The sequence below is a fragment of the Dipodomys merriami genome, unplaced genomic scaffold (genome assembly GCF_024711535.1).
Source record: "Dipodomys merriami isolate MVZ:Mamm:240054 unplaced genomic scaffold, mDipMer1.0.p SCAF_216, whole genome shotgun sequence".
Taxonomy (NCBI): domain Eukaryota; kingdom Metazoa; phylum Chordata; class Mammalia; order Rodentia; family Heteromyidae; genus Dipodomys; species Dipodomys merriami.
In genome coordinates this window covers 43,240-55,336 of record NW_027203560.1, presented here as the reverse complement: position 1 = coordinate 55,336, position 12,097 = coordinate 43,240, and positions in this window count along the sequence as shown.

The following is a 12,097-nucleotide window of genomic DNA, read 5'->3' as shown; positions in this document are numbered from 1 at the left end:
TATCCTGTATCCAAGAATACATTTATTCAGCAAATAGAGAAGCAAAAAATAAGGGTTCGTCACATAGAATGAAAGATGTAGTAGCAGACTGCCTGCTTAAGATTATAAGTACATGCAAATCTTGTGATATATTCAAAGATACTATGAACATTCATAAGAGGATTTGTGATCAGAGGTGATAGGTAAGCAAAGTAACTGGAAAACTGTATATGTAAATTGAGCTTTCAATATAGGATGACAAGTTTTCCATACATGAGTCTATAGAAGTTGATTCTGTATCTCTAACATATATACAGTATTCTACATTTTCCCACATACTCTTGTTCTCTTACCTCAGTTCCTGATTAAGATTCCTCTACTTTCATGATGTCAATTTCTACTAAAATAACAAGGTGGGTGTTTTATTGGTCTCTAGATCCAATACACGTTAGAATTTTGGAGTAGTAGTATGAATTCCTGGAGTTTGACTTGAATGTACTTGATTTCAGGGAAAGATACAGGTCCAGGCAAGATCCTTCAGTCAAGAAAAACCTATGGAGGAAACAGCAATCAACTATAATTACAAAAGAATGGAACTGATGTCTCATTTGCCTGGGTGGCAGCTGTGTGTGTGTGTGTGTGTGTGTGTGTGTGTGTGTGTGTGTGTGTGTGTGTGTGTGTAGAGAGAGAGAGAGAGAGAGATAAAGAGAGAGGGAGAGGGAAAGAGAAAGAGAGAGAGAGAGAGACAGAGAGAGAGAGAGAGAGAGAGAGAGAGAGAGAGAGAGAGAGAGAGAGAGAGAGAGAGAGAGAGAGAATTTTATTGTGGCTTCCATATTTACAGTCTTTAGAGCATTGCTTTTTAGGGAGAAGGTGTTCATATCAGAGCTCTGATAGCACTAACACTTTTCACTGTGATAAACATTTGCTTAATCTCTAATTAAAAAGGAAAAATAAACTAACATCTTACTCGCTTGTTTTGACAATTAATTAGTATATTAAAGGCCAAAGGGAGGAATTGGAGATCAATATAACCTTTTTCCTATCTTTGGAATATTACACAGCAATAGCTGTGATTTTAGGAGTCTCCTGCCATGTACTGACAGCTGAATTACTAATATACTTAACAATATGAAACATATGATAGAGAAATAGCTCAGCCAGCAAGCACAAATAACTGGTGATAAGATTGAACTTTTGAGCCAGGTTGCCACATCTTTTAGGAATGTAATTCATTCATATGAACTTCAAATTTTGTGGCTTTCCCTGTGTGATTACATGGTAAGAATGTATTGTAGAAACAAGAATTCCTGTTCAGCCAAGTAGAAATTGCTCATGATCCCATCCTCACGTTGCAAATTTCCATTCCATGTACTTCAGCACTTCATCCTTCCCTGTGGGAGACAGGAAAAAATAATTTTGTTTTAATATTAGAGTATGCAAATTAGTGTGTACAGGCATGATTTGTAAAATTACAGAAATTTGTAATAAATGTAAGTAGGGATTATGTCACAAATAAAAATATAATTAAAATCACATAACAAGACTAGAAGTCACAGCATTTTTCGCAAGAAAACATACATTAGGTTAGTTGCAGAATTTATTTTAGAAGATAACTTTATATTAAAGTAAAATGAGCTTTATCTAAGGATTGAAACATCTTATTGAAAAATATATTTCTTAGACATAATTTGCTGCACAATTTTAGGGATACAGGTGGCCCCATTGCAACAATGAGATGTACAAGACATTATGTCGAAAAATGAACTTTACAACTTTGGCTTGGGGGGGATGGAGATGGGAAGGAATGGGAAGGTGGAACAAAGGAGGCAAGCGGCACTGTGGCTCAAGTGGTAGAGTGCTAGCCTTGAGCTGAATAGCAGAGGGAATGTGCCCAGGCCCCGAGTTCAAGTTCCAACACCACCACCAACTAGCAATATATAAGTAAAGGAAAGAAAAAAATTTGATCTTATCCACCAGTTCATAGCTAGTATAATCCCTGCTCTCTCAAGATGGACTTTTTTTTTCCAATTAAGTCCATGCTCTTGTATCTGACTTTCATTGAAAACAGAATTATTCTTCCATTATACTTTCTACAAAGTTGTGTCATTAGCAAGCGTGATTTAGAAAGGCGGTGGTCTCATACTTCCTGTTCCACATAGGAGTAATGCTTTCACTATATCACTCTCATAAATCTACATACTGGACTTGGCTTTATTGTTTCAACGTGGTCTTATTCATAGAGTCTTCTGTAGTGTATTGAACCCTTATACTGAAACACAGAATTTCTCTTTCTCTTATTATTGCTATAGTTAACATGAGTTAACAAATTCATGTACACTTGGGAAATAATGTGCAGCACATACACTCACACAAAAAAAAATGCTCTGAGAAACTTCTTCCCCTTTAAAATTTGCCTTAATTTACAGAGAATTTACAAAGTTTAACTCAATATACTCATGGATAATGTATTTATAAGCAATATAAATTTCATATTTTCTCTTTATTAAGTTGTCTCTGAAACTCGTGTTACTTCAGGTCCAAAGGTGTCCCTGTGTTATTTCAGTCAAGCCAGAAATCATTCACTATACCTCAAGCAGCACCATAGATTATTCCTGGAAGTAACTGTTACTGGATGTGGAAACTGATCCCAGGAGAGGAATAGAACATTGAGGATTGACAAAGTTCAAGTTAACTTGTGCTTTCCTTTTTACTGTAAAAGAAGAGAATCCGAAGGCTTGAAGAAAACTCTGTCCTTAGATTTTTCTAGTGTGTTTTTATTCATATATAATTTTTCTGTAAACTTCTAGTTGAGAGAATTACAAAAAGAAATAATGTGCCATTAGATGGTCAGCATAGAACAAAAGGAAATAACGTTGTTTTAAATATGTTCTACTGCAGGGGCTGGGAAGGTGGCTCAGTGGTACAGAACTTACCTTACATACCTGAGTACCTAGGTTCAATTCCTCAGCACCACATAAGCCAAAATAAGCTAGAAGTGGTGCTGAGGCTCAAGTGGTAGAGCACTAGCCTTGAGTTGAAGACCTGAGGTAAAGCGCCGAGTCCCAGAGTTCAGGCCCACGACTGGACCCCCCAAAAAGAATTATACTGCAAAGAAACAAAGACATGGAGGTTTTAAAGTGTTTTATGGATGGATATTTCACTACTGACATGATTCTCTTATTGCAGGAGTCAGTTAACAATTCCTTTAGTTTGGTCCTGAGTTCTCCACAGCAATATGGATTCCAAAAGATTATCCAGTGCGTATGATCAGCAAAAGGAGCCACTTCTCAGACCAGTACTCCTTTAAGGAGGGTCCCAATGAAATATCTCTTTCTTTGTTTGCTTTTTTGTTTAGTTTATGTTGTTTCTGAGGCTTGAACCCAGAGGCTGGACCCTGTCCCTGAACAGTTTTTGTTCCTGCCCACGAGCCCCCAAAGCTAGTACTCTACTGCTTGAACCAAAACTCCACTTCTTGATTTTTTGCTGTGTAATTACAGATAGGAGTTTGACAGATTCTCCTGCCTGGGGTGGCGTTGAACTAAGATAGTAAGAAAGCCAAGTGACATCAACTATACAGTCTTATCTTTTCAAATGAGAAATATTAGATGAAATTTATTGTAAAGGTAATATTTGACCATTTTTTCTGTCTTTTTTGTGAACATACAGTACAGAGGAGTTACAATTACATGGGCAAGATAACGAATACATTTCTTATCAAACATTGTTGCCTCCTCTTTGTTTCCCCTTCCCCTAACTTCCCATATACCCCACTCCTCCATCCAATCCTCCCCCCACCAAAGTTGTAAAGTTCGTTGTTCGACATAACGACTTGTACATGTCATTGTTGCAATGGGTCTACCTGTATCCCTAGTTAAATGATTTGTTTTTAGAGAATATGTCCAGCAAAGAATCCATAACATAACTCACCAAAAGCAGGTGCACTGAATCCTTTTGGAATTATTTTTTTTTGATTGGGAAGATTATTGATCTTGTCGTTCCTTTTGGGGAAACTAAAATCATATTTCACCACTTTTGTTCTTGTGGGGCTTGAACTCTGATCTTGCGTGATTAGCTACAGCACCGCCTCCTGGTTTCTGGTGGTTAATTGAAGGTTAGGGTCTCATGGACTTTCCTGACAAGGCTGGGTTTGAACCACATCCTCTGGTCACAACCTCCTTAGTAGCTAGGATTACAGGTGTAGACCACCAGCACCTGGCTCATATTTGCATTTATGTGCACTGAATGACACTGTGTAGACAAAGAATGGAAATTTTAAACAAATGATGACATTGCAGCATTTCAGCAAAATTGAAGTAGCAATAAATATGTCCTCCTTTTCCATTTTGTTACATTAATGACTGATGATCTTGAGACCTTTTCATTAGCATCCTCTGCCATCTGTATAGGTGTATTTAGTATCAGGAAATGTTCATAGAGAAATATAGAAAGAATGATATTTTTAGAAAACAAAGGAGATAAGATATGAAAGAATAGCATAGAAGGAGATACATTTATCACACAGAGACTAAGCGCTTGCCTAAGATATTTAGAATGCTAAAAGCAATGAAGAAAAGCCTAGTTGACAACAAGTTCTACAATAATCAAAAATTGTTCTCTAGAACAGTTTCTTATATACCTTAATTACTATCATTTATTCCTTCTATCTGGAGTTATTCCTTATTTTCTTTCACAACTATTAATTAGCCTCTGCCTTTTTGGTGCCATAACTCACCAAAAAGATTTCAAAATCACACTTAACCTACCTTTCTCTTTGTGATAAGCAGTGAGGACACAAATCCTAGAATCATTGAATTTCCAGAATTAAACTTTTCCTGACATCTAAGCACATTCCTGGCATTAATTGCTGTGACTTAATGAACAAAACTTTTTCCAACACAGTATCCTAACATAAGTAAAGTACATACATTAGGGACTGTTGTCAGGTGTCAGTATGGAAGAAGCAATTATATATTCCAAGTATGGGTTCTTTTTTTTTGAATTTTCTAACTAAATTTTTTTTGTTGTTGTTTTTTCCCCAGTGGAAGGGCTTAAACTCAGAGGTAGGGAATTTTCATGAGTTTTTTTTACTAGCTCAAGGCTAGCACTCTACCACTTGAGGCACAGCACAAATTCCAGTTTTTTTTAATGTGTTACTAAGGAATGAACCCAGGGTTTCATGGCTGCTAGGCAATCACCGTACCATGAAGCCAAATTCCCAGAGCCCTAAATAACTTCCTTAAGATGGCATTACATTTTCATTCCGTAATTATATATCATAATTTTGTCCAGGTGCTAGAAAATGATGTAGAAAGCAATAAAATACAATAAGTCTAGTAAGGCTGGATGGGCAATGAATAACTGTCATGGTCTAGCCAGGTAACAGAAGGGTTTATCTCATGAATCTGTTTCAACAAGTTATTGAGCCAGCTACTGACCCACAGCCCACCTCCCGAATGAGAGGGCCATCTAGGTTCCATCCATTTGAGGATGCTGGGCCCCCTCTTCCAGCACCCATTCAAACAGGTCTTGGGAAAGAGAGAGAAAATGACAGAATTACAATTAAGTATGGTGCCGGTAACTCAGAATTCTAATCCTAACTACACAGGAGGCTGAGATATGAGGATCATGGTTCATAACCAGCCCAGGCAGGAACGTATGTGAGACTCTTATCGCCAAAGAACCACCAGAAAATCAGAAGTAGTGCTGTGGGCTCAAGTGGTAGAGCACTAGCCTTTTGCTGAGGCTCTCAGGAACAGTACACAGGCCTAGAGTTTCAGCCCCACGACTGACAAGAAGTGAACTTCCTAACACAAGAAGTGGACATAATAGCACCCATTGTCCTAGGGAGCATGGTAGCAAAGTCAGGCAGAGCTTCCTGTGAAGTTGGAGTCATAAGTAGGTCACCTGGCTTCTCTGTGCCTTGGTTTCGCCCGCTGCAAAACTCAACACAGTGAAGGATCCTCTTCTTCATGGGGATAGGGTAATGATGAAAGAGAGCCATGTTTTGTTTGATAATCCCACATCTGTTGCACGATTAATAACGGGGCCCACCTGAGCCCTTTCCGGGTATTTTCCTGTCATTTGCTCACAGAATTGCTGAGAATCTTCTCTGAAGGCCTCTCCCTCTGTGCCTAGCCATGCTCCAGAGAACTCTCTGTATAAATCCCTTTTTTCCTCACAACTGTCCTGTGAGGAGAATGAAGTTCGATGGTTGCGACCTTACCTAGAGCTTCACCTGTGGTAATGAATCGTCTGCTGTGATTTTTCTGCCTGCTCAAACTGACTTAAGAAACCATTCAAGCCACAGGAAAATCAAAAACCACCAGCAGATCAGAGACTCCAACAAGAGACAAGTTAAGGACACAGGGAGATACAGGATCTTCCCATCCCCCCCAAAAAAAATCTAAGAACTCTTTTTTTGTATCCTTTATAAAAATTTTTTTCTAAAAGTTTTTTTTTAATTTTTAACTTTTAATTTTTTGTTTTCTATTAACTTTTTTTCTTCCTATTATAATTTTTATTTTAGGGGTATATGTGTGTGTATTTTTTTTCTTTTAAATATTTTTTGTTTAGTTCTAGTGACCATTTGATCCTTTTTTCTTTCCTTCTCATTCTTTTCACTTTTTCTTCTTTTCATTCTTCTTTTCGTGATATAATTGCTGTTCTGCTCATCCTCAGATATGCCAATATCTGTGTGTACATGCTTAATCCAGAAATTTATTACTCAATTTAAAACCTATTAGGCTTAAATTCCTTAATAACAGTACTACCTCTTTATACCTATATAATATTTTAAGCATTTCTATTTTTAAGTTTTTTACATCTCCTTTTTATCCCCCCTTCTCTTATTCTATCCATGTTCTTCTCTGAATATTACGTTTTAAAATTTGCATAATTTATAAGTGTTGTACTTCTCAATTTTTAATATCTGTTTTTCTATTTTTTTGTCTTTTTTCTTTCTCTTTCTTCTTATTTTCTGTCTCTCTACTATCATTCTATATAACCTATTTCCCGCTTTGAGATTAGAATTGAGTTAACTGTCCCACAGCCTTTCCACATCCCTATATGCCTATTTTTACCCATATCTCTCCCTAAACTTAATAATTTCTGTTTGCCAAATTCTTCTTTGCAGTTCAATGCCCATTAATCATAGTTGTTTGATGTTGAATAGGTATATCTGTTCAACTAGATTTTTGCAAATTTTTGACTTTGCAATTACAGACTTTGGTTGATGCTTGCTTTAAAATAGTGTGCTAGCACAAAACTGGCGTTACTTTCATCTCAAATAGGTAGAGCAACCCTGAAAAACACAAGAATAACGGCAAGCCCGGATATCTCAACTCCCACTTATGATAATCAGGGGACAGAAAAGATAATGAATAACCCAGAGGAGAGTTCCCAAAAAGCTCTACAAACACTACTGGTAAACATGGAAAATGAAAATATTGAAAACCAGCAAAGGACTGTGAATGAGCTTGATAGGGAGAGAGAGGAGGCAAAACAAAGTTTAATACAAGAATATCATGATCGTGAGGAAGTTACTCAAGGATTGATACAGGAATTGCATGAGCAGCTTGAGAACACTCAAAGAGAAGTAAAGGAATGCCATGAGAAGACTGAGATCAATCAATGAGAACTACAGGAACTGCATGAACGTGAAGAAGCTAATCAAAGAGTAATACAGGAATTGAGAGAGTGGGATGAGAATGCACAAAGATCACTAAAGGCATTCATGGAATCCACAAACAGAGAACTGAAAGAAGTCAGGGGGACCACAAAGGGAATGCTGAATGGAACCCAACAGAAGGAATGGGAATAACCAAACAACTAAGTGATTTAAGAATAAACACTGAAAACCAAATTAAGGAATTAAAGAAGTTCATACAAGATATAAAACAATGCTCCAACAAAGAATTTGAAGCCATCAAAGCCGACCAAATAGAAGAAAAAGAAATAAAAAACAAAGTGTGAAGTCTTGATTAGTAGGTTACACCATGCAGAAGATCGAATCTCGGGTATTGAAAACAGCATAGATATTATAGAAAAAGAAAATACACCATCCAAGACAAATACAAGAAATATGATAGAGCTATTCAGCACTTGGAAGACACCATCAGAAGGCCTAATATGAGGATAATGGCTGTAGAGGAGAACCTAGAGACAGAAGTTAATGGTCTATGAAATTTGTTTAACAGGATCCTAGCAGAGAACTTCCCAAACATGAAAAAGATAGGCCTACTCAGATACAAGAAGCTATTTGTACTCCAAATAGACCGGACCATATTAGGACATCCCACTGTCACATTATAATCCACACAAGATCAATTCAGACCAAGGAAAAGATCCTTAAAGCTGTCAAGGAGAAAAGATCAATCACCTATAAAGGGAAACCAATTAGAATCACCTCAGATTTCACAGGGGAGACAATCATAGAAAAAGGAGCCTAGAATTATGTATGCCATGCCCTAAAGACAAACAACTATCAACCAAGAATTCTGTACCCAGATAAACTCTCCATTACTGAAGGTCAAATAAAAAACTTCCATAGCAAAGAAAAATTGAAACAATATATCTCCACAAAACCAGCCCAACAAAACATTATTAAAGATGTCCTACATATAGAATACCAACAAGACCACAATAAAGGCCATGAAATTGCACGCAAACTGAGAATCCAATAACCTCAGGAAGAACCCAGTTGCCTCAGCCCCCAAGAAGGTAGATAAAATGGCATGTACTCGCAAATACCTCTCAGTCCTATCTCTCAACATTAATGGACTTAACTCTCCAATTAAGCGACATAGAGTGTCTAGTTGGATTAAAAAGCAAGATCCTTCTATCTGTTGCCTTCAAGAGTCACATCTTGCTCATAAAAACAAACACATTATCAATGTGAATGGCTATTTCGAAAAAATTATAAAATTGAGACTCTTAGAAAATCTTATCAGAAAAAGAAGAGAACACACCCAAATAAATAAACTGAGAGATGAGAATGGAAACATCACCACAGAAACAATAAAGATTCAGAACATTATAAGGGAATATTTCTCAAAAGTTTATGCTAATAAGTTTGATAACTTGGCAGAAATGGGCCTTTTCCTAGCATTAATTGACATGCCAAAACTAAAGCAAGATGAGTTAAAACATCTTAACAGGCCCATATCAAGCATTGAAATAGAAACAGCAATAACACCTCCCATCTAAGAAAAGCCCAAGACCAGATGGCTTTACAGCAGAATTCTATAAGGGTTTCAAAACACAGCTCACACCAATACTACTTCAACTCTTCAATGAAATTAAAAGAGAAAGTTCACTACCGAATTCATTCTATGAAGCCATAACAACCCTCATCCCCAAACCAGACAGGGACTTTTCACAGAAAGAGAACTATAGACCCATTTCTTTGATGAACATTGATACAAAATTTCTCAACAACATTTTGGCCAATCGACTTCAACAATTCATTCAAACAATTCATCATCTAACAGGATTCAATTCAGGGATGCAAAACTGGTTCAATATATGCAAATCAATTAATATAATTCATCACATCAACAGGAGCAAGGATGAGAACTAAATGGTTATCTCAATACATGCAGAAAAGGCATATGGCAAGATCCAATGCCCCTTTATGATGAAGGTTCTGGAAAAATTAGGAATCCATGTAACTTTCTCAATACAATAATGGTTGTATATGACAAACCTACAGCCAGCATTATACTTACTGGTGAGAAACTAAAGCCATTTCCACTTAACTCAGGAACGAGACATGAATGTCCAAGCTCTTTACTTCTCTTCAATCTAGTGTTAGAATGCCTAGCTACAGGAACAATAGAAGATGCAAACCTAAAGGGGATACAAATAGGTAAAGAAGAAGTAAAAGTCTCCCTCTTTGCAGATGTCATACTTGTAGTCAGAAAATCCCATAGATTTCACTCCCAAATTACTCAAGCTGATTCAAAACTTTGGCAAAGTAGCAGGGAACAAAATTAACCCCCCAAAATCAATGGCTTTTCTGTATACCAACAATGAGAAAAGAGTGGCTGAAATTAGGAAAGCAACTCCATTCGTAATAGCCACACAAAAAATAAAATACCTAGGAATTAACTTAACCAAAGAAGTGAAGGACCTCAGTGATGAAAACTTTAAAAACCTTAAAAATGAAATCAAAACAAAAACTCCCATGTTCCTGGAATGGACAAATCAACATCGTGAAAATGGCAATACTTCCCAAGGCTATCTACAAATACAATGTGATATCTATCAATATTCCAACCTCATTCTTCAAGGAAATAGAAGAAGCAGTCCAATAATTCATAGGGAACAATAAAATACCCCAAATAACAAAAACAATCCTCAACAGAATGAACAGTGCTGGAGGAATATCAATACCAAATTTCAAACTCTACTACAAAGCAATAGTAATCGAAATGGCTTGGTACTGGCACAAGAACAGACCTCAGGACCAATGGAACAGAATTGAAATCCAGAAATGAACCTACAGACCTATAGCCTTCTAATATTCGATAAGGGAGCTAACAAAATACAATGGAAGAAACACAGCTTCTTCAGTAAATGCTGCTGGCAAAATTGGTTAACTACTTGTAGAAAACTAAAGCTAAATCCTTATATATCACAATGAACATGAATCAACTCCAAGTGGATCAAAGACCTCGATGACAAAGCAGACACTCTGAAAACATTACAGGATGGAATAGGAGAAATCCTAGGTCTCTTTGGCACAGGCTGAAATTTTCTTAATAGAGACCCAGAAACACAACACATCAAAGAAAGTTTGGACAAATGTCATTGCATGAAATTGCAGCACTTCTGTATGGCAAAGGACATAGCTAGCAAGATCAATAGAAAGCCCACGGATTGGGAGAAAATCTTCATTAGCCATACAACAGACAAGGGTCTCACATCTACAATATACCTGGAACTTAAAAAAATTAAATCCCCCAACAACAAATCTTCAAAGAAACTACTGCCCGATAAATAATTGGGCTAAAAGCTTAAAGAGAAACTTCTCTAAAGAGGAAGGAAGGATGGCCAAGAGACACATGAAGAAATGCTCAAACTCTCTAGCCATAAACGAAATGCAAATCAAAACAACATTGAGATACCACCTCACCCCAGTTAGAATGGCTATAATCAAGAACTATAATAACAGCAGATTCTGGAGGGGATGTGGACAGAAGGGAACCTCACTGTATTGGTGTGAGTGTAAACTTGTTCAAACACTTTGGAAAGTAGTATGGAGGTTTCTCAAAAACTCCACATAGAACTCCCCTATGACCTAGCAATCCCACTCTTGGACATTTACCCAAATGTTCACAATCAAAACCACACTAAAGCTACCAGCACACTTATGTTTATTGTAGCCTTATTTACCATAGCTAAGATAGGGAACCAACCCAGATGCCCCTCAGTAGATGAATGGATCAACAAAATATGGTACATATACACAATGGAATTCTATTCCTCCATCAGAAAGAATGACATTGCTCCATTTCTTAGGAAATGGACAGACTTGGAAAAATTATATAGAGTGAAGTAAACCAGGCCCAAAGAAACATAGGTCCCATGGTTTACCTTATTTGCAATAACTAGTATATGTCTGACTCAAGCAGAAAAAGTCAGATAAGTTGGTGTTAGGGAAATGAACCCTAAGATATGTATTCAAAAATTTTTACTTTCATTCCATTTTTTCTAGTACATTTATAAGTTTATTTTTTGTTGCTTTTTATGTCCCTCCCCCACGGTATATTCCCTGCTTTCACTGTATTTTATGTTGTTATAATTTATTGAGGGGAAGGGAAAGAAAATCCTTTAGATAGGGATTACAGGTGGACCCATTGCAACAATGAGACATATAAGTCCTATGTCGAAAATGAACTTTACAGCTTTGTTAGGGGGAGGTGGAGGGTCGGATAGGGGGATGGGGAGAGGATGGGATGGGAAGCAGAATCAAAGGAGGAGGCTACAATGCTTGATAATTTATGTACTCATTATCTTGCCCATGTAATTTTAACCCCTCTGTACAGTATTTTCACTATAAAAAAATATGAAGAAAAAAAGAATCGCCTGCTGTGGACTAAGAAGTTTGGGATAATCC